The sequence below is a fragment of the Zonotrichia leucophrys genome, chromosome 4 (genome assembly GCF_028769735.1).
Source record: "Zonotrichia leucophrys gambelii isolate GWCS_2022_RI chromosome 4, RI_Zleu_2.0, whole genome shotgun sequence".
NCBI lineage: Eukaryota > Metazoa > Chordata > Aves > Passeriformes > Passerellidae > Zonotrichia > Zonotrichia leucophrys.
In genome coordinates, this window is record NC_088173.1 from 9,422,615 (window position 1) to 9,445,004 (window position 22,390).

At 38.7% G+C, this 22,390-nt stretch overlaps 1 protein-coding gene across 2 annotated transcripts in view; it reads left to right on the top strand.

Annotated features, from left to right (window-relative positions):
- The first annotated feature begins 133 nt into the window (after positions 1-133).
- The window catches only part of TRMT9B (tRNA methyltransferase 9B (putative)), a 109,502-nt gene continuing 87,245 nt past the window's right edge, over positions 134-22,390 (top strand). The window contains exons 1-2 of one of the 2 annotated variants that reach the window (XM_064710448.1): positions 134-264; positions 9,246-9,374. The gene's annotated coding sequence lies outside the window, so the exon portion shown is untranslated. Of the gene's footprint in view, positions 265-8,984; positions 9,067-9,245; positions 9,375-22,390 lie in introns of those variants that run through there. The other variant, XM_064710449.1, reaches the window with a different exon arrangement.

Below are 22,390 nucleotides of genomic sequence, written 5' to 3' on the forward strand. Positions count from 1 at the left end.
CGGGCTGGGCGCGGGCGGGGGGCGGGAGGAGGCGGGGGGAGGTTACAAAACACCGCTCCACGCGCGCGCCGCCAACGGCGCGGGGTCACGTGGGGGGACGGGGCGGGCCCGTCCGGGAACGCCCGAGCCCAGGGGCGGCGGCGCCCCGGAACCCCCGCGGCCCGCCCGGCACCGGGGAGGGGGGAGCGCCCCGGCCGGGCCGCGGGTGGCTGGCGGGGCGAGAGGGACAGCCCTACGGGTTCACTCCTAGGAGCGGCTGCCGTGGTGAGGGTCGGGCGTTAGCAGGGCTGAGGGGGAGGCAGGGATAGAGGGACGGAGCCGCCGGGGCGGGAGAGGGCTTGCAGCGGGGAACTGGGGTCTGTAGCTGCCGTGGTCCCGGAGCCATCACCGGCGGGTGCCCGCCGCCCTCTCCGCGGCTGCCACTCGCACTCGTCTTGGGCCGCTCGGGCTGGCCCCTCTCCCTTCTTTGTTAGTCTTTTAATGGAGGACACGATAAGATAAAAGTTACAAGGTTAAGGAAAAGCTCTTTGTCCTTAGGGTTTGTTTCCCCCCTGTGTCGCCGAGCGCTGCCGGCGCTCCCAGGACGGGCCGGACGCGCCCGCTGCTCCCCGCGGTGTGCCACAGCCGCGGCTCCGCGGAAACACCTGAGCTGCTTCGCCTGAAGTACTCACAGCGGGGAAATGCTCCGGCTGCCCAGGTGTATGCCAGCCTCCAATGAAAGCTTGGAGCCTATTGCATAAGTGTTATGTATTTATAATTATTACAGTGCCTTTTTTTTTTTTAACGTTAGATGGCTGTCATAAATCCAGACGTTTCAGATAAATATAGCAGTACTTTTAAAACCTTCCAAGCGAAGCTTGCACATCAGGAAAATTAATATATGGCCTTATGACGGGAGCAAACTATATTTATCTTCAGCTGTACTCCGTGTGTGGAAGGCTGGAAGATGATGCTAAAGGTTGTTAAGAGAGCTGTAGGCAAAGATGGCATGATTGGAAATAACCAGACACATCTGCATTTCCATCCAGGTGTTTTGTCTGACCGCAACTATTCTAAGCTTCATCCAGTGGCTTTTAAGTTCCGAAAGTCAAAAAAAAAAAAAGTTATAGTAATTGAAGCATGAGAGGACTATGGGTGTATTTTAAACATTGATAGGAAAGATGGTCTCTTACAGTAATTAAAAAATTGAGTGAGTTAGGAAATTACAGTCTAAGGATCAAAGTAAAATAGATAGCTGCAGTGTGAACTTGAGTTGTGGTGGGAAGTTGTGAATTGCTTTGCATTATTATGAATGATTTTAATGGATTCTGGTGTCAGTGTGTCAAGCGTGAGTTGTCCCTCACAAAGTATTTGACTAGGCCAATTTGGACAAAAGTAAAACTGTGAAAGAAGTACTGTTAAACAGTAGTTTATTTTGCATTTCAGATTAGATTACTCATGGAAATACAAAAAAAAAAAAATAGGACAAACCCCAAGGTCTTGTGGGATTGGAATTAGGATAGTAAGGTTGTCCTCTAATGGAACAATTTAAAACAGCCTAAATGAAAACATGTTTCCACCACTGCCACTTCCAATGATTCCTATAAATGTTCATACATTAGTGATTCAAGCAATGATGAATGCAATCAGTGCAATCAGCTATTTTACATAATTTCCAGTGTAAAGGCACAAAATACTCATGTCTTTACTGGCATTATTTTGGAGCAGAAGAATTGAGGTGTTTCCTATCATCTTTCTCTTCAAAACTGAAACAGTGAAACAAGGGATTTGAAGTAGGATGGGTGAATAGATGGGTTGGGAGCCTGACATTTTTTATTGCTCTCACCTGTTGTAGAAATATCTGGTATCTGGGAGATTATTTACAAGGAAGCTAGAGAATATATTAACCTCCTCCTTAGTCTCTGGGCATTACTTTTTATCCCTGCTGGGCCCAGTTAGACTGTGATATTACCCAATGTTGGCAGTCTTATATCTTTGAACTACAGTTGATTCTTTGAGCTTTGGTTTTGGTGCATTATTCTACCTTTGGCATATTTAACTAAGCAAGAAAACAACCCTCAAATTTCAAGTTTTTCACTGTGTTACCATCAGGATGTGATAGTTATGTAAGAGAGGAAGAAAAGACATTTTCAAGATTAGATAACATGCAGCTCCACCACCACTCCATTAAAATAGCACACTCAAAAATCCTTTCCCCCTCCCCAGCTTGTAGGGTCAGATAAATGATATTTTAAAACAACAAAGCCTTGCCATTGCACAGTTCATGTGGGCCATTCTAAGAAAGACTTCAGGGACTGTCCTTTCCCTTCCTGCTGTAGAGCAGTATTGTACTGCTGGTGTTGGAAGCTGGTGGTTCTCATTCAGAAAGGTGCCTGCAAAGCACTGTGCCTTCAGTACAGCGGGGTAGAAGTAATTCCTTTCTTATGCTTTTCAAGGATTTTGGTTGGATTTTTTTCCAAGCAATTCCTGTATGAGTAATGTGTGCAACCCAATTAGACATGAGATGACAATAAAACAGTGGTTTAAGTTGTATTTGACCCTACTTTAGATAAATTAGGCACAATGATTCTGATTCAAGGTCTTCAGAAATCAACAGCAGTATAAACAAAGTAAAGCAAGACCAACCCAGATTAGGGAATATGCAGTGGACCTAAAAAGTAATACCTACATGCTGAAAATCTGGAGCCAAGCCCCATTTTTACAGGCTCTAGGCAAATACCCCACAAAAAAGTAGTTAACCCAAAGGATGTAGTTGTATTCTAAGAGAAATAATGGCTTTCTGGCTGTTTCTCCTCTTTTTCTTTGAAGGTAGATGCTAGTTAGCCAGCTATTGTAATTTTTTGTAAAGATATGTGTGGCAAAGGCAAAATAAATAATTGGAGAAAGGTTAGATTAGGCAAATAAGAGTCATACTTAAGAAAATCATAATATTCCTGAAAACTATTTGTTCTACCAAGAAACACTTACGTATAATTTCTTCTAGGGGAAAAAAAAAAAAACCAACAAAAAAGGAAATATCAAGCCATATTGAAAATTCTTGAATGGCTTTTGAAGACCTTACCTGATAATGTTTGAGTTCCTTCAGCCTTGGTTAAGAAATAGTGTTCAGAACTAACTATGATTTGTTTTGGTTTTGGTTTTCATTGTTGTTAAGTAGAATTTTGTGGCTCTAGTGAGATAGTTCTGGCAGAGAGATTTTCAAATGGAAAAATCCTCAGCATCAGTGCAGTAAAACAGACACTAATCCTTGTTTGTGCCACGCAATGGTGGGCAAAAGTTGCTTTTGATTTTTTTTTTTTTTAAGTTAGGAGTGGTCAAAAAGCTGCATTTGCAGCTTGGCCTCAAAAGTTAATTATGGTGAGCTGAACAGGGCTGGACTGTCAGGAGTACTGTGGCCAGGAGGACCGGGGCAGGGATTGTCCCCCTGTACCTGGCACTGCTGCCACACCTCGAGTGCTGTGTCCAGTTTTGAGCCCCTCCCTACAAGAAGGACATTGAGGTGCTGGCACAAGTCCAGAGTAGGACAATAGAGCTGGTGAAGGTCTGGAACATAAGTCCTACAAGTAGCTGAGGGTACTAGAGTTTGTCCCAGAGACTAGTCCTTCCAAAAAGAAAAGAATTTTAAATGAACAAGATTTATTTTAGATTCTTTCTTTTGGCAAAGGCAAGAATTCTAGCATTTTTATGAAATGTGTTAAATGCAGTGACTTCTGCTGCACAAAACCAGGTTTTAGCTGTCTAAATAAACTGCTAATTAACAAACAGTCAGTCAAATGCTCGTTGGGATTTCCCTTCAGTTCAGCATGAAATCTGAATTCTGCTTCATAGCCTTATAGTATGGCAATTGCCAGTGGATAAAGGAAAAGGCTGTGGATGTGGTCTGCCTAGACTTTAGTTAAACCTTTCACACTGTTTCCCACAGGCTTCTCCTGGAGAAGCTGCCTGTTCATGGCTTGGACAGGTGCACCATGTTCCTGGCTGGAAAGCTTTCTGCATGCCAGGCCCAGAGAGTGGAGGTGAACAGAGTGACATCCACCTGGCAGCCAGTCCCTAGTGGGGCTCCCCAGGGCTCAGTACTGGGACAGGTTTGGTTTCATGTTTTGATCAATGCTCTGGGGGTAGGGGTCAGTCTCTTCTCCAAGAAACAAGCAATAGAATGAGAAAATGGCCTCAAGTTGCCCAAAGGGAGGTATAAATTGGCTGTAGGGAAAACTTTCCTTACTGAAAGGGTGGTCAAGCATTGGAACAGGCTGCCCCAAGCAGTGGTGGACTCACCATCTATGGAGGGGTCTAAACCACATGTAGATGAGCCAGTTAGGAATGTGGTTTAGTGGTAGCCTTAGCAGTGCTGGGTTAACAGCTGGACTTGATCTCAAAAGTCTTTTCCACCCTAAATGATTCTGTGGTTCTATGCCCTCATTTTTGGTTGAATTACAGTTTTGGAGGTGTCTGCCCACTTTGTCAAGAGAGCCCTGAGGAGCTCACTCCTGCTGGGTGATTTTGCATATGGGGCAGTGCCACCCAGAACCCAGGAGATGCTGGTCCCCTTCCTCTTTCCCAGTTACCAGAATACTAGTTTGTGGTGCTGACAAGTCTCTTCTCACCTCCAAAAACAACTGTTTTATGTCTTAACCAGAGACTTTTTGTTTTCAGTAGATCCAATGACACTTCTGAGATTTGTCTGTATGAGATTTCTTTCACTTTCATGATGATGATGATGATGGCAGCAATACTTGTCTTAAAAATACAAATGACAAAGGTTGACCTTGGTGGTTAAATGTAGAGTGTATAAAAGGAATGAAAGTTTAGAGCAGATTTTAACTAAAGAGATAAAGTCTCATCTAGGGGAGGCTGAGCTAAGTTTCCAAATGTGACAGAACTGACAGCCATGACCGTCAGATGATCTGGGAAGAAAATCTGGGACACTGGCTGAAGATCAGCAAGCACAGTATTGCTTACAAGAACGAAGAAAGAGGCATTCACCAAGTATAGACTGTGAAGCTACCTCAGTGGTACATTGGGGATGTAGAACACATTTTTGAGTGAAAAACTAATGAGAGACATGAAGCTAACATAAATACCATAACACATAACCCTTGAATTTACTTAACATAGACTAAAGTCAACCTAACTAAGTCTGCTTTTGTTCTTGTAATGGAAATTATATTCTGTAGACAGTGCTCAGGCTCTCATCTCTTAGGACTCGAGTAAAGCAGATGATGTAATGAGCCACATGGAGAATTTTGACTAAAACAGAGTAAGGTGGAATTGCTAAATAGCTGGCAGGTCCTAAAGATCCTGTTAAAAGCCTATGGAAATGGATCATGAGATAGGAAGAGCTTCCTGTCTGGAACACACTTCAAATGCATTTTCTGAGGGTCAGCTTTAGTACTAATTTTAGTTGATATTTTCATCAGTGACCCTGGCACAAAAAGACAGGAAATTGATCTTTTGGTTTGGCAGCAAGTAAGAAAGTGATGTCAATAAACTGAGGAGAAAAATGTCAGACAGAAAGAAACCAACCTGCGTGACTACTGGGATAGTAGGAATGGAAGAATTGTAGTCATGCAAGTGTCAAACCATGTACATCTATTAAGAAAAAATATTGCTAGATCCTGAGAGTTTATTAATGGGAAGTGATAAAAGGTGAGAAAGAACAGGAAGTTATAAAAAAAAACCTGATACAAACCAGGACTTTGTTTTTCCTTTTGAGATAAGGAATTACTCATTGTGCTGTACGTGACTCTTGTGAGCAGAGTCACACAATAGACAGTTCTGGTCAGGTTATTTGTAAAAAAAGAGGAAGTATAACTAGCTGAAAGAAGAAAAGGATAATTTGGAACAGATTTACCATACAACAATAATTGGAGAAATGCTTGCTTCCCCCACTGTCTTGCCAAAATGAGGATTGAGAGGAGACATGATTGCCCTATGTAAGTGATTTATGAGAACAAATAGCAAGTGACACATAAGAAAAATTAGGAATTAAATTACTAAAAGAAATTCAGGTTAGGAGAATACTTCTTAGAATCTGAAGTGACATTATGGGATGGTTTCTGAGAAACAGTGGGAGGATTTACACGCTGTCAAACAGTGCTTGTTAATGCCAGGACAGGGATTATGTGGCATGCTAAGCTGTTATAGCAAGGGACTGAGTTCAGTCTGAAGAACAGAAAACAGTTAATCAGTAGGAAACAAGTTAGTAAACAGAAGAATAATTGACAAATTGCTATCTAAACTTTTCAACTATCAAGTCCACCCCTTAGTCATTGTTACACAGTGAATGTTTCAGTGTCTCTCATCTCAGCAGGGCAATGAAGGAATGGTTGCAAACTCAAAAGGACCACAATTGAAATATCCCCCAGGTCCTTGGAAAAGATACAAACTCACTTAGGGTTGAAGACTTTGGAGAAGTGTGAGGGAAGGAGAGGGAACAACCTCTTCCTTTGAAAGACAGCAGGAATAAGGCATCCTAACCCTCTGCTCAGGTTAGGATACCCAGCACACTGGCAGGACCGATAGAGAAAGCAGCTGCTGTCAGTGCAGCAACATATCCATACCCACCTCGTGGAGTCATAGAGAGGCGTGTTAGCCACTACTTCCATGGTTGCCAAAATTGGGTGGGGAGAGAAAGCAGCAAAATCCAAGTTTAGCCACCTTGAGCTTTCTCTAGTAGCACTCCAGAGAGGAAGTGCTCATGGCTGCTGCCCTGCCTCTGCAAACCATGCATGGCACTGGGAACTTCCCAGGGATCGTGACTATTTAAACCATTACCTTTTGCTGTTCTGCCATTCTCACTGCTTTAGCTGAATTGGGCAGGTTCCACTTCAGGTGGATCCAGTGAAGGACAGAACAGGCCATGCTTTTATACCTTTGGTGATTGCTCTATGTGGGAAAAGACCAGTTGAGCTGAGGTTGAATCCTGTTATGGGAAATGAGCTTATTACTACTGATAAAATTTTTGTTAAATACCATTTAGTTATTTTTTTTAAATCCATACACAAGAAACTGGCAAAACTCCAGTATAAACGGCCCTGTGAAAATGGTCATGTCAAATACTTTTCTGAGACATTTGACATCTCTCTAATAACATTTTTTGTAATTGTTTCAGAAGAAAAGTGTGCAACATAACAACCTGCAAACAGTTTATACATAGTCATGCCTTCCATTTGTTAACTACTGGGGAACAGTTTCAGAGTGCTTCACATTATAAATTGTTACTTATTTACCATGCCAGTTGGTGACCAAGGTAGCTTATGTGAAATGGATTTGCCGTTTTTATTACTGTTAGTTGAAATTTTCCAGTGAAACATTTTCTCAAATTAAAAGAAAAAGAAAAATTACCCATCCATCAGGAAGGCAATGCTTTGTAGAAGAGTATTTATTCAGATAATTTGACAAAACATGGGTAAGTTTTTATGAGAAGCATTTTCCAAATATGCGTGAAGACAGCACTGGTGGTTTCTCTATATTTCCAGAATAGCTGTACCATGGGACTAGTCCCCACATGCCTCTGATCTGGTAAAATCCCTGTTGTGGAACAGAGGAAACTGATTTTGGGAAATCCATTTCTTGTCAAAGGTCAGCTCCTGGCTCCATAGCAAAAGCCTTCTGCCATGTGTCTGTAGCTGCAGTTAAAAAACTTCCAAATTCCTACTGAATCAGCAACCAGGACCTTGCAGTTCTGGCTTCCAAGCCTCCTCACATAAAAACATGATATGCAAAATTAGTAATGATATATACATATTAGAGAAAATCAAGTTTTTCTTGAGAATCTACTGTAATTTCCAACTTCTAAAAGCAGATCTGTTTAGAAAAACTTTTTTACTTTTTCATCCATGAATAAAAATATTTTGCCTCAGCTTTATGGTATTTATTTTTTCCTAAAGTAGTTAAAAGTCATTAAAATTGATGCTTGATGTTTGAGTCACTTCAGCCCTGGCTAAGAAATAATGCTCAAAACCAACTTGGTTTTGTTTTGTTTCAGTTTGTTCTGTGTTGCTTAGTAGACTTTTGGGGCTTTAGTGAGATAGTTCCAGCAGAGAGATTTTTTTAATGGAAAAATGCTCAGCATCACTGCAGTTAAACAAACACTAAAACACTAACCCTTGTTTGTGCAACACAGTGGTAGACAGAAGTTGGCTTTGAATAATTTTTAGTTAAGAGCGGCCACAAAGCTGCATTTGCAGCTTGGTCTCAAAAGCTAATTTGAGCTGAACAAAGCTAGACTGCTACCACTATCTCTAGCATTACTGTGCAACGCTGCAGTGTGAATTTTCCAAGGGATCTTAATTCCCTTTGAGAAAATTTGAGCTATCAATTCTCAGTACTTTTGAAAGAAACCAGCCCAATAGTATGTCATTTAGTTACACGGTAATTATGTATTTGTCTCACTAGTATGAGACAAAATGGCCAAACGTTGGATAAATAGTTAACTACATGTTAGAAAGATAAAGATCTCATTAAAAATAAAAAGGGAGGCAAAACATAATAGGATCTAAAATACTTAGGTAAAGACAGAGAGAGAGTTTATCAGCTTGATCCAATAAGGGACTTAAATACCTAAGGCAAGGTTTATGGAGAATTCAGGTTCCTAAGTCAAAAAATGAGATCAACAGCTCATGCAGCTGCTGCCTAACCCAGGAGTGCCTAAAATCACCAGGCTCTTCCTTGATTGTAATCTATATCTTTAGAGTGTCTCAGATTTTACTTTTGTGCACAGTCAGTGTGCAGCAGCTAGAGTTCAGGCACTTATTTCACATTCAGCCATTTGCAGTCCTTGGCTGAAAAGTTCAAGGATGCTCTTCTGTCAGTGTACACAGGCCACACCAGGCACAGAGTCGCATTCTGAAATTTGTTCTATTTGCTTGCTTTTAACATGAAAATGGGAGAGGTGGAATAACCTTTTATTTAACAATCTCTCTGTTAGATTATTGATACAAGGATAATTCTTGCACATCGTTTCTGTTCCTACAGACCGCAGAATTCTTTGCTTCATTATGGCATGACTTTTAACAGGAACAGGACAGGATCGTCTTTGTTTTCAGGAGCCCTGTCTCTTGCTGGGTAGGATCACTTTTCTGCCCTGTGTTGATTTGCATCTTTTGTGTTTCATGGAGAAACACAGACAATGGGTTGCTGTATAGGAGGCACTTGTTTTCTCATTTCCTTCTGTTATCCTGGCTGTGATTTAACAGAATACTGCAAGCCCTGCTCCTCATTCCTTTTTCTTTTTTTTTTAACAGAATGGTAATTGGATCCTACAGTTAGGAGGACTCTAAGCTGTGAATTTTAAGCATGCTGTGTTATCTGTGTTGTGGCCTGACTTAAGTTTCTAAGGAATTGCAATAATGCTGCTACATTTCTGGGGTTTGGTAAGTCTGGTAATTACACTTTGAAACTGTGGAACTGACTATCCTGAAAACACTAATAAGTGGAGTCTCTCATTTCCCTGTTTTCCTGTTCATCATATTTTCTCTTTTCCCTTATGTGATAATATGTGGTTGTAGATTCTAAAGTGTAGCTGAATGCTTCTACATGTGCAAGGCAACAAACTTAAAAATGTGATCAAGAAGGTCTTATTTTAAATTATTCCAGCTTTAAAAAGTAACTTAGCTCTAGATATGACATGAATCATATTTGTCTTTTCTTCAGGAAGAGAAACCTTGGACTGATCAGACTCTTTCCTTCAGCCATTGTTGCTTGGTAGGAGAGGTGCATATAATCTACAGATTTATAAAATAGCTAAATATTCACTGGAAAATGTGCTCCTATTAATATAAATTATAATTGTTCAAAGAGCAATGCACTTACAGTGTGAAGTACTAAATTTAAAGAGATAAAGTGCAGGAGCTCTTAGTGCAGAACTGTAACTGAATAATGAACAGAAATTGAAATAATAGCAAAGGAAATACTAAAAAGGCTTCAATTAAAGAAGGCTTTTTTTTATTATTAAACTTGCTCATTAAGGAAGTGTGCAAAAAGCAAATAAGTCAGCATTTTTAATGTTTATCAGTATGCTTTCCTTCAGCTCAAGGTTGTTTGCTTACAGTCATGTTGAATATCTCACAAATTTTTTCTGCGTTTTTATATATTCACTCTACAGAAAAAGTACAGGCTGATTGTTTAAAAAATAATGTATAGCAAAAGAAAAGGTAATGATTTTGGGCATGTGTTCTATATTCTAACTTGGTATTTAAAGGACATTTTATGTTGGTATCTGTTTATATATTCTCTAATATATTCTAATATATTCCCTGATAAAATATATATATTCTGTAATATAAAGCTGAATGTTTTGCATCTCTTTATAATAATCCTCTGAGATAAATAATATTGAGATTCATTTGGTGTTGAATACAGTTTCCAAATGAGAGTAATTTCTTTGAATTTTTAAAAATTATTGCTCTTCATTCTTATACAAGTAAAAAAGGGGGAAATTACAGTTATTGCATCATATTTGCATTAAGGTATGCCTGTATTGTAAAATCAAATCTTCAACCAAAGTAGAAGGAAGGAAAAAAGCTTATTATGCTTGATACCTAACCTCTTGGAAAAAACCTTTCATTTCTGGGTGGTCAATAATAAATGCACAATTAAATTCAGAGTTTCAGTCAATTAAAGTACATTTTAAGAAATGCATACAGAAATCAGAAAATACTTGTCATTTGTTATTACTGTATTGGACTGCTGCTAGTATTAGATAAATTGCTGAGTCTAAATAAATCTAGATAATGATAAAATAGTTAGCAATCTTTTAAAATTCTGAAGGAGTTGTTAACTTTACAAAATTTGTGTTTACTTATTCTTCTTAGGTTAGCTCTTTGGGATCAGAGGAGCAATTGCTCCTTGTGTTGTAGATATTTCTCATTCATAGAGTTCCATAGAGTTTTTGCATGTATATCCAGTTTTTCCTTGTCTGATTGGTGCCCTTCCTTCAGAAGTTTTAGACCACTGGGCAAATATTTTGTATCAAAGAGAAAAGGAACTACATTATTTTTCTTCAAAACTCTGTGACTAATGCTCTCTACTAAATATAATGTTATGTAAAGAACATGAGCTGAAGAAAAAGCAGTTACTTTTATCACAGTGGCAGAAGACATCTAATTAAATCACCTTATTGGCAAGAGTTTACCTTTTAGCAGCAAAATGGATGTTACTGCTTCTTCTGACTATTCAATATTCTTTTTCTACTTTGGCTTGTACCTGCTACTGTAACCCATGTCCTGTTTGCTTCTTGAGCATCAGCAGCATCACCCAGCAGCATATTGTGTGCTGTAGGCTGTGATATCACAGCCACATCTTTTCAGATCTTCTCTTTCACGTCTTCTCTTCTCTCCCACAAAGGTGCTACAGGAAATGTACACCTTTATTTTACTCCTGCCAGAGACACCAGATAAGAGGGTTCAACTGGGATACCATTACTCTCTGTCAGACCAGTGTTTTTCAATGGAGCACAGGATCATACAGGAGAGAAGTGAGCACTCAGATTCTTCATTTCAGCATGATTGTGTAAAGAACACTATGTTTCAGTCTTTCTCCCACCTATATGTCTCTTTCACCATGTTTATCGAAGAAAATAATTGAGTATCTGGTCTTTGGCTGTTGTCCACAAAGACTCTATCTAGAGACAAAATAAAACTTCATTTAATTTTTTTTTCCATTCCTGAAAATGCAGTGCAACATTTTTTTAAAAACTCAAATGCATATTGAACATAATTTGTCCATGCAGTTGTAACAAGTTTCAGCCATACTGAGTCTAGGCTGACCACAGTTATTCACAGGAGGTTCTGTGGTAAGTAGCCCATCCCAAAAGGATTCTGTGTGATGTGTTCTGTCCTTGTCATACTGTATATAGCCATTACATGTTAGGGATCTTTTCTAATGATTTGCATCCCTCAATTTCTGATTGCCCAGGAAAGGTTTCACGAGAGCTGAAAGACTGTGATAAGCCCATGCATATGAGAGTATTTTTTAAATCAGATATTTTATTTATCTTCATATTTCTACCTCTAGTAAAAAAAAAAAAACAAACTCTTTTTTTCCAGTGAACAGCTTATCCTGCTGTTTTTCATGGGTTTGCTGATGTGCTGGATCTGTTTTACATTTGTGTTTGGCTCTGCTGGTATTGGTAGATCACCTGAGAGCCCTGCCTTACTCCCAGTTCGTGCTTGGCCTTCACTGGAGAGCTGCAAACCTGACGAGCTGTTGCCATCATTTTTCTTTGTGACATTCTGTAGAGCCTTCTTTTTAGAAAGTGCTTGGTTTGTGTCCTGGGGCTCTCAGGTATGGAGATTTGATGTATGGCTCGCTCTGTCAAGTTTCATGGTTCCTGTAATATTTCATCCTCCTGCTGGTACTGATTTAACACCTCAATTCTTGGCCATAAAATTAGGCCAAAAGTTAACTATGTAGACTAGATGCAAATATTTATTATTAATTGTAGAAATAGAAGCTGCAACATGTTTTTCTTTGTTGTTTTTAAACATTGGAATGGACTGCTGAGGGAGGCAGTGAAATCACCGTCTGTGGAAGTGTTCAACAAATGACTGCATGGGGCACTAAGTGCCATGATATAGTTGACAAGGTGGTGATCAGTCAAAGAGGTTGGACTTGATGAGCTCAGAGATCTTTTCTAACTTGCATGATTCTGTGATTCATTAAAAAAATATTCTCAGAGGTTTTTTTCCTTGGTACCTGGATCACCTTAATAAAAATGGTTAGTGGAAAACTGATATTCACAGGACTAATTCCTGGGGGTAACAGTCTCAGAATTTTTTACTTCTGCAACACCATTAACAAAATTAATAGTTAGGTCAGTAATTGATTTCAGGCTTAAAAGCAGGTTACAATTATTGTAGGGCTGAGTCATGTCTTAGACATAGTAGCTAAGTAAACTGTTCTGGTAAAGTAAACAGTAATACATCAGAACGAATGGTTTCTGAATAAGCTACTTGCTGATAAATTACAGCATAGCAGAGCTTGCCTTCAAGAATGAGAAGCAAAGAAGGTGTCAGCCTATAGTCTTTTTTATCCAGAAGTCTTTCTCATTGTAAAAAATACATTTCTTAAAATACATTGTAAGAAAAATACCAAGTATTTATAGAGGGAAGTTTAATAACTAATTATTGGGAAGGACGAAGCAAAACTGAAGGTATATTTTACAAAGACATCCTACATGTATATGTACATAATGGGACTGAGTATATTTATACTAATGGGACTGAGATGTCCCTCTTTTCCTTGAAATCACCTCTTTGCCAGTGATATAAAGTTGGCAAGTCATGGATGTTGCTGCTTTCCTACTTTCTGGTGTGACTTAAAGAAAGATATAGGTTGTGTTCAGATTGTACCATAGCTCAGATTTCCCTGTGTCCACAGCCTTTTTGGGAGCACAGTGTTAACTGTAAGCAACCTCTGATCCTTCCTTTCCTGGCCCAGATAGAAGCATATGAATGATAATATGCATCAGTAAATTTGAAACAAGTCTTCAGTCTTGGTGCTGCTTCATTTTGCAATGATGACCTCCTTTCTGTAGATCTCAATAGAAAGATGTGATGCCTGTATCAGTTTCTACTGCAAATAGCAGTTTCTCCATGGAATGACTTTATTAAGAAATCTCACTTTGAAATGACAATTTTATGGTGATTTGCATAAGAAATAACAATGCCTATAGTTAGATTCATTGTTGTTTTGAGGTAAGGACGTTGTTGTCTTAGAAGTTTGAGTTACTTGATTTTTTTTTTATTTTAGTTTTCAGAATACTGGTTTATACCTTCTCTTCCACTATTGCTTCTACTGCATATCTTATTCCTACAATTCTCATATTATTATTCTGTTAAAATAAAATATATACATGAAAATATATGTTTGTACCCGTGAACAAAATATTTACATATTAAATCTCTAAATATATTTTTTAAATTGCATTTCCATTAGCTTCTGTAAGCATTATCTGGGAAAAAAAAAGTTTTAAATGAAGAGAGTAATAAGTGCTTTAAATCTTAAAAAAAAAAAAAATACTACTTTTACTCCTGTTTAGACTTCTGTTGTAAAAGTGGTGCAGTGTGCTTTTCTGCATTCCAGAAATTTCCTGTGAGTCAACAGCTTGATTGATTGATTGATTCATAATTTGTATTGTGTACCAGAAGGGTTGTTCAATTAAAAACTGCTCGCTGCACTTTTAGACCAGGGGAAGGGTGTGCAGGTGGAGTCACTGGTGCCAAGTGGGAGCTGCTGGTTGGCTTTGCCCGGCAGCCAAGGGCCTGTGCTGCCCAACGCAGGCTTGAAGGCTGGACATGCAGCACGGGGCTGGGGGAGCTGCTCTGCGTCCCTGCCCTGGGGTCACTGCTCCTTGGTGTACAGCAGTCTTCTGGCCAGGATCACCACTGCATGTTTGAGGTTATAGAAAGGGAAAGGATCTTCTGAACTTTATAAAGTGCGTGAGCTTCCCTCCAGAGCAGCCAGTGTTAGTGCCATCAGTATTGCCTGTGCTCGACTGTATTCCTGCTTTCAGTGCTTTGAGAAGAGCACATCTCCACTGCTATTTCTCCTGCAGTGGAGATTGCATCTTGTAGTTTCACTGCTTGGCTCCTGGAGTTAAGATCAGACCTCAGCAAAAAAAGTCTGTGAAGATGCTCAAGGGCAATTAAAAATTGTGAAGCAAAATCATGATGATTATTAAAAATTCCACTGTTATCATGGAAGGTGTTAGTACTGAGTGAGATTAAGAAGTTCTTTTTCTAAGGCAGCCTTGAATTTCTGTTTTTCTTTCAGATTGCAGATAGAACAAAAGGTATTTTTTAAATTTTTGCCCACTCAATCAAGATGCAGACAAACAAATACACACCTTAGATTATTAAAAATTTGGAATTACTTTTATTTCTTTAGGAACAACAGACATAATATGCTTTATTTCATTTAAATTCAACTCTCAGTGTTTTCTGTTTTAGGATGGTACCATCTGGGAATTTTAGAAGGGTTTGCTGTGCCTGTTGTGCTTTACAAGCTCAAATCTCTGGCCAAAACATGTTTCTCTTGATGAAGAAGAAGATTCACATATTTCCAGGCAGATGTTTTCCTGCAGACTTGGCCCTTAGAAGAAAGGAATTTTAAATTCCTGCTTGACTTGGTAAATGTGCTGAGTGGGAGATATATTTATTCAGTGTTTAATAAACTAGTTGGGAACAATGTTTCAGATGAGATAGAGAAAAAAAATTGTAGTTTGAAATTATATTCAGTTTTCCCACTAGAAAATTGACAGTTAACAACTACATTATTTGTTAAAAAAATCTTTCAAGCAAGAAACTAAAGTCAGCTCTATTTGCACAAAACTAATGGTCTAACATTGTAAACAATTTTTAATAATTTCTGTCATGCGTAATACATCCCAGAAGCAACATACATTTGAATGCAAAACAAATGTACTTTTAGGAAAGTGAAAATAAATAAAAATAGAGATTTCTGCCAACCTTTCAAGTATAATTATTTAGTATGAAAAGTTTGGCCATAAAGCTTTAAGACTTGCATTTTGCATTGAAATTTTCAGTGGAACAGTACAGTTATTGAACACAGCAAAAAGAGTAAAGAATTTTTTAGTAACAGATTATTTTTTAAACGGTTTTCATTCTATTATGCATAACTGTTTCAGTTCGAAAGGAATTTTACTAAATAACTACACCTTTTTATTTACTTTATTTTGCTTTGTCATTAGATTGTGAATTTCATCAGTCAGGACAGTTCCCATTCTTGATCTGCATAATCCCATGGGAGGCATCTAAGTTCTGGGCCACCAAAGCTTCGATCATATTAGAGATGGTGGGTGTTTCAGGTGTTGGGCAGGAATGTGGACTCATGCTCACTCAGAAAAGTATTCCTGCCCTTGTGCATGCTTTTAGGCAGCTGACTCCTGGCCTGACGTACTCTGGCTCTCGAGGAATGGAATACACTCAGTGCTGGTAGCTCTGTGAGCAGCTGCAGGGCCGGCTCCAGACTGAGCTCTGGTGGTGAGACCCCCCAACAAGAGGCCATGAACTGAAACCAACCTTAGCACTGCGAAGGGCACGGGGACCTGTGGTGCCAGCCAGGGCACTGGACACTCAGAGACACGGCAGGAGCTCAGGACCTCCAGATCTTCCTGTGAGGGTATAAAACCCCAGATTTTTCTTTGTTTAGATCCACTTCTTGGCAACACTGAATAACACAGTAACACTTGAGCTGTTATTCTGTTGTTGCACCATGATTAAAATGTTTGGGGGATCCAGACGTCTGAGACCCTGCTATGGGAAACCTGGAGTTGAGCCAAGAGGGAAACCTGGTGTGACTGTGTGAGAGTCGCATGTGTGGCTGCAAAGGGACCTCAGTGCCAGCTTGGGTGGCGTGAGAGTAACTGGCAGAGTGGCTGCTGAATGGTCAGACAGGAAAGTTTCCTTAACACATCCTTTGGTGGCCTCCAGTTGTGTTGGGTCAGAGCAGAGCAGGTCAGGGTGCAATAAAGTCCATGTGCACAGTTTTGTGCCTTTTGCTCTTGTCTTAATGAGTGTATCTGCATGAGTGCTAGGGCAGTAAATGCCTGGCATAGCCATAAACTGCCAGTTCATTTTGTGCTAGAAAAAATTTCACGGAGGTCTGTCCTTAGATGTAGACAAGGGAAGCAGATGCCAGTGGTTGCTTGGAGCAGTCACTTTCTGTTCTGTCTGTGCCAGAGCTACAACACAGTGTGCAGCCTGTGGTACCTACTTCTTTTTGCTGCTTTGCTGATGCTGAGGGAGGAAGTTGTTGGAAATCACAGAACGGCTTTCTAGCCATTGATTTCATGCTCTCCTCCTTTTCCTCCTACTTTATGTATCATGCAGCCACAGAAGTAATACTTGTTCTCTGAGAATTTTCTCTGACTTTCTAGGCGCAGCTTATTTCATCACCCACCCTCTACCCCTTTTGTATGACAAGCCCTTTCTGGTTTCTGGAACCTCAGACAGTATAGAAGTGTTGTGAGAGATGTTTTTAGGGAAAAAAGCACTTGCAGGAGTAACAGTAGGAAGTGCTTGTGTAGGAGTATGGTGGGAATTTAAATTTGCTTTGACAAACTAGTTGTTGACAGTGAATGATGTTTTAAGTGACCTTTTGTACGCAGAAGTGGAGTTGTGCTGGTGGTTTTGCAACGGTGGACATTTCCAAATATTCCACCAATTAATGTACAAATTCAAGGTGACACCACTGCCAAGGATTAACAGAACAAGAGGCAATAAGCACAAACTGAAATAAAAAATAGGAATAATATTTTTAACCATGGTGGTGGTCAAGCTCTGGAACAGGTTGCCCAGAGAGCTTGTGGAGTCTTCATCCTTGGAAATACTAAAAACCTGAGTAGATTAGGCCTGAAGAACTTGCTCTAGTTTGGTCTCCTTTGATCAGAAGGTGGACCAAAGACCCCCAGCAGTAAAATCTCAACCTGTCTGTTATTCTGTTGTAAGAAAAGCATACAATAATCGTTTTAAAATGAAGGTAATTCCCTGAAGTATTGTTCTGACTTCCTGCATTTTGTGGTTCACACACTTCGAATATATTCTGTTGTCACTTTAGAACCTTTAATTATTACACAGGATGTAAGTGTAAATTACATATGCAAAAAAACCAGACACCAAAATCATTGTTAATGGGTAGCTCCAGTTTTATAGTCACTAGTCAGAAACATTTTAAACAATAAAGACACAGATCTTTCTTTCTTTGAAGTCTGCAGTTGAAACTTTCATTGGCTTAATGGGACAAGAAACTTCAATAATCCCATTTTATATCTAACAGAAAATATACACTAAAGCAAAATGAATAGGTTAGTTATATATTTAAACAGTCTGTAAAACCAAAACCTCTGGTAATAGGAAGTTCAGGCTACATCTGCCTCCAACCAGCAGGCAGCTATCTCTGCTCTGTTCTTTGCACAGTGCACTAACTGCTGGGTGCCCGCTGTGTGTGTGTTGCTTGCTGTCCCCATGCTCTGGCTGCTTGGCAGAAGGGAAGAGCTGGGAAGTTGCATTATTCTGTACTAAGGCTTTTAAATGTGTAGAAGCAGCTTGGGGCTGCACATTTGAGGAATGGGCCCTTGTATGTGACAAGACACACTTTGTACTTTGCTGTACAAAGAAATCTCTTGATTTCTCATGTTTGAAAGTGGAAAATATTATTGTCCTATTTGATAAATGAAAATGTTTGTCTGCAAAGCAAGCATATAAGGAATAGAATAAACATATTTTCTCACTAAAGGGATAGTTTCAGGAAAAGAGGATTAAAATTCTTGGAAAATAAGTGAGGCAGCTACAAGTGTCAGGTGATTATATGGCCTTATGTAAGTACAGTGGTTGGTGTCTAGCCAAGTATTTCTAAAACTTATAGGGTAACTTCTGTTCACATTTAGGCAAGCATAAATCTGAAAGCACTTCAAAACTCAGCAGTGTTTGCTCCTTTGTTAAAGCTTCTTTTAAAAAAGAAAATAAAAACATGTATTATTGGTTTTTTTTACTACAGGGAATTCTTAAAGGGGATGGTGTGGTTAAAGCAGGGACTTCAAATAACTGAATTTTATTCCTGCCTTTCTTGTAGATCCCCTGTACTGTAATGGGCAAGCCATTTTTTAGCTCTTTTTCTGTCATAACCATAGCAAATGTATTGATGTATATGACATTGAAAAAATATAGTGTGTGTTAGTGGGTGTGGCTGGTAGTTGTATTATCTAGTTGTTGTATGACAGTGTATTAAAATAATTTTGTTACTGTTTTTGTTTCATGGAAAAAAGTTCTAATTGAAACTAACTGGAAGAAAAAAGTGGAGTTTTTTAAAAGAAATTTTACTCCCATTTAGTCTAGTAATGCAGGTCATAATAACCTGCTTCTTAAGGCAACCTATCTTAAATGGATAATTTATTTGTATGGTTGGTAGGATTTTTTAACATGTAATAATCTTTCAAAGTCTCTTTTTTTCCTCAAGATAGCATTCAGAATGCAAACTGTTTCCCATAATCTTATTTTGCTTGCACATACATTTTTTATATCATTATTAGTTTTTGTGCTGTTTATATCATATCAGTTTTCCACTTCAGGTTTGATTTATCTTTAGACTTGTTGAGAGATATAATACCATTGAATGATTCTCTCAGATGCAGGCAAATCTTCAGGCATTTAGAAGAAAATGAAGACTTTACACTGGCATTGCTTGAAGGGCTGAAGATGACTGGCTAAATCTAGTGAGTACTAATTAGGTAGAATTTGTCAGTCTGTCAGTCTTACAGATTTTCTTGATCACATACTGAACATACACAAAGCAAGAGAGTAGATACAGTGAATTCAAGAAATGTCTTCAGAATTATGCTTCTTTTGAAAGAGATTTATGAACTGATGTTCCAGCAGACACATAAAATGTTTCCATATGACAACAGGATGAACGATGTCAGAGACGTCTCAGAAAAGGAAGTTAGAATAGACAAGAATGCATTTAGAAATTTATTAGCTTCTACTGAAAGTGTGAATTTGGACATCAGAGAGCTCCTGTAATGCCTGCCAGGCTGTGTTCTCTGTCCCCACAGGGCTTTTAGCACTAGAGTTGCCCACCAGGCAGCATCAGATGAATCATCGTGAAAACCAAACAAGACAACTTTACTTGAGAGAGAGAGAATATAGAATATGAACAATCCAACTGCCATCTGTATGTTTTCCTGATGAATGGCATTAGCACATCTTTTTGTGCCAAATGAGTAAACTGTTTTCACCACACAAATACTGTGTATTCCAGCACATATTACATGCAAACTACCAGCACAAATTTCAGGGTGATGTTTGCAATGTGAATTCACACTGCCAGTTGGAATCCTATCCAACAAGTTCTGGTTAGAAAAGTAATGCCAAAAGAAGTGTGGATTTGTGATGAGTGTTAGGTCATGAAAACTCCACAGCTTTCCAGGGGCTTATAAAATGCAACTGAGTCCATTGCTGTCACATTACTTACTAATGTACTTACAAGCAGCTGACTCAATTACAGAGAGAGGTACAAGCTGAAAATGTATATGAAAAAAAGCATCGTGGCAAATTAATGACTTGTATTCAGGAGCATTTCAGTGAGCTAGAAGAGAATAAAAAGACAAACCAAGATGTTGTAGTATTCTCTAGTGTTTCACAGGAACCTTCCAGCACATCTAACTTGGTTTCAGATAGGAAAGTGATATTTTTGGTTCACTGTCTGTTTAAATAATATGAATATGTATTCTATGCTTGTAGAAATAACTCTTTTTAATCATTACCTAACCTTTAAAAAACAAACACTTTTTTTCCCAATTGAAGTAGTTATCATAGCTAAACTATCCCTTAAAAAAGGTTTTCATATTAAGAAAACCTAGAGGTCTAAATTCTCAAAAAGCATTTGCTGGCTTAAATGTAGAGACTCTTAAGATCATAAGTTTTGGCTCATTGAGTGGTGTTTCTTTGTGCAGTCTGTCTTGCGTACAATAAAGCCTACTCACAGATTTCCCAAAGCCTCTGTGCAAATCCACAATTTCTGGCAGCTCATGTTTATTCAACGATAATGTGCTTTCAGTGGAATAATGTCAGTGGTGGACCAATGGCTGCCTGAGCAAAGCTCTGTGGAAAGAGAAAAGTAATAAAAAAACTTCAACTTTTCATATTGATTAGAGAAAACTAATTTACAGCAACAGAATAGAAATACAATCAGAATTCACATTGTAAGATGAGTATATAAGAGCAACTGTGTGACATGTTTGACAGTTGTCCTTCCTGGTTGTGGTGCTATTTGGTATTTCTCATACAGCACTGTTTAGTACTGAATGTTTTCCTGGAGGATATCAAATGGTGTTAGCACTGGTAAGGGCAACATTGAAGAATGCTGTCATTACAGAGCAATAACAGTAAGATTTACCATGAAGAATATTTCCATTACACAGCTTTGAGGAGTAGTGCAAAAGAACTTTCAGGAATTGTGCTTGTGACAATGACCTCAATCTGTGAAGATCCATCTAGGATTGGATTATACTTGTAAACAGTAGACATTGCAAGCTGTTGACAAGTTAAAGCTCTTTTTATTTTTCCTTTAAGATGTGTATTTATCTTGCATTCTGTATGTACCTTTCACCTCAAGATATATTTACTAAATAATTTATGACGCACTTCAGGTCCCCCCCCCAACCCTTTGTGACTGAACAAACTGCTGGATGTCAGCAGCATGACTTGTTATGGCAAGAAGTAAAGCACAATGCCTGGCTGATAATGCAGTGCAGAGATTGGAGAGAACAAAAATGCACCTTTGCATGAGATTATTGACATTGAGATGGATATCTCTACAAGGAACTCATTAGACTTACTGAAGTTTTTGGGACAAGAATCTCAGTCTCACCTTAAGAGTTGTGGTTTCTGAAATATTCTTTTAGTAGAAATATCTGACCGTGATAGAGTAGAGGAACAGAGATTACCTAATGAACCAGTTATGTCACTTCCTGCTGCACCTTGCATTTATATGCCAGCTCCTGAAGCTGGCTATGTGATCAACTTTTTGACTTTGGGAAGAATAAATAAGAAAAACCAAGAAGATTACAAGATATACATTTAAAATCTAGAAAAAGTTTTGGGAACTTGAAACTAAATCAAATTTGTAATAGTTCTCCTATATAATGAATAAAGGTAACATGAAGAATTTTTTAGTACCTCAGACTCATATGCAGTGATTTGGATCTTGAAGGGGAGAGACTTTTTTTAAGCATTTCCTGATAGTATTTGCCAAACTCTGTTAAATGATTTACTGAGTGGTTTCAGGGCTCAGTTATTGTACAATTCTTCAATGTTAATATATCACTCTCATCTGGAATGGAATTACTAAGGAAATTATTTCTCTTGATATTTTCTTGGAAACAGTAATAATTTTTTGTGTCTCACAACATTTGAATTCCATGATGGTTATTTAAAAGTGTTTAGTTTTTTTAAAAATCTTAAATCATTTCCACATCATTTCTTTGTTTGTCTTTCACAAGAATCTCTAATATTACCAGTAGCAGCTCTGTTTCTCTGTCATTCCTTGCCACATTAATTACCTCATTAGCCCTCCTTTGCCAAAGGGCAGTCACATTTTTCTTTCAAATTGTGCAATTTTTAAAAATAAGTAAAATAAACTGGGATCCATTTGTTCAAATCTTTATTCATCCTTTCAGACCAGAACAAATAGTGGTGTATCCTAAACTTGTCTTTTTTCCCCCCAGCTGTGTCAGGTGGTCTTGTAGAAGATAATATTTGTCCCATCAAGCCTGCCCTGCTTCCCTGTTGAGTGATCTGCATTCACCAAGGATCTGAATGGCTGAAGGAGGAATGTGTCTGGAGACCCAGGGGTTCTGTAACACATGATT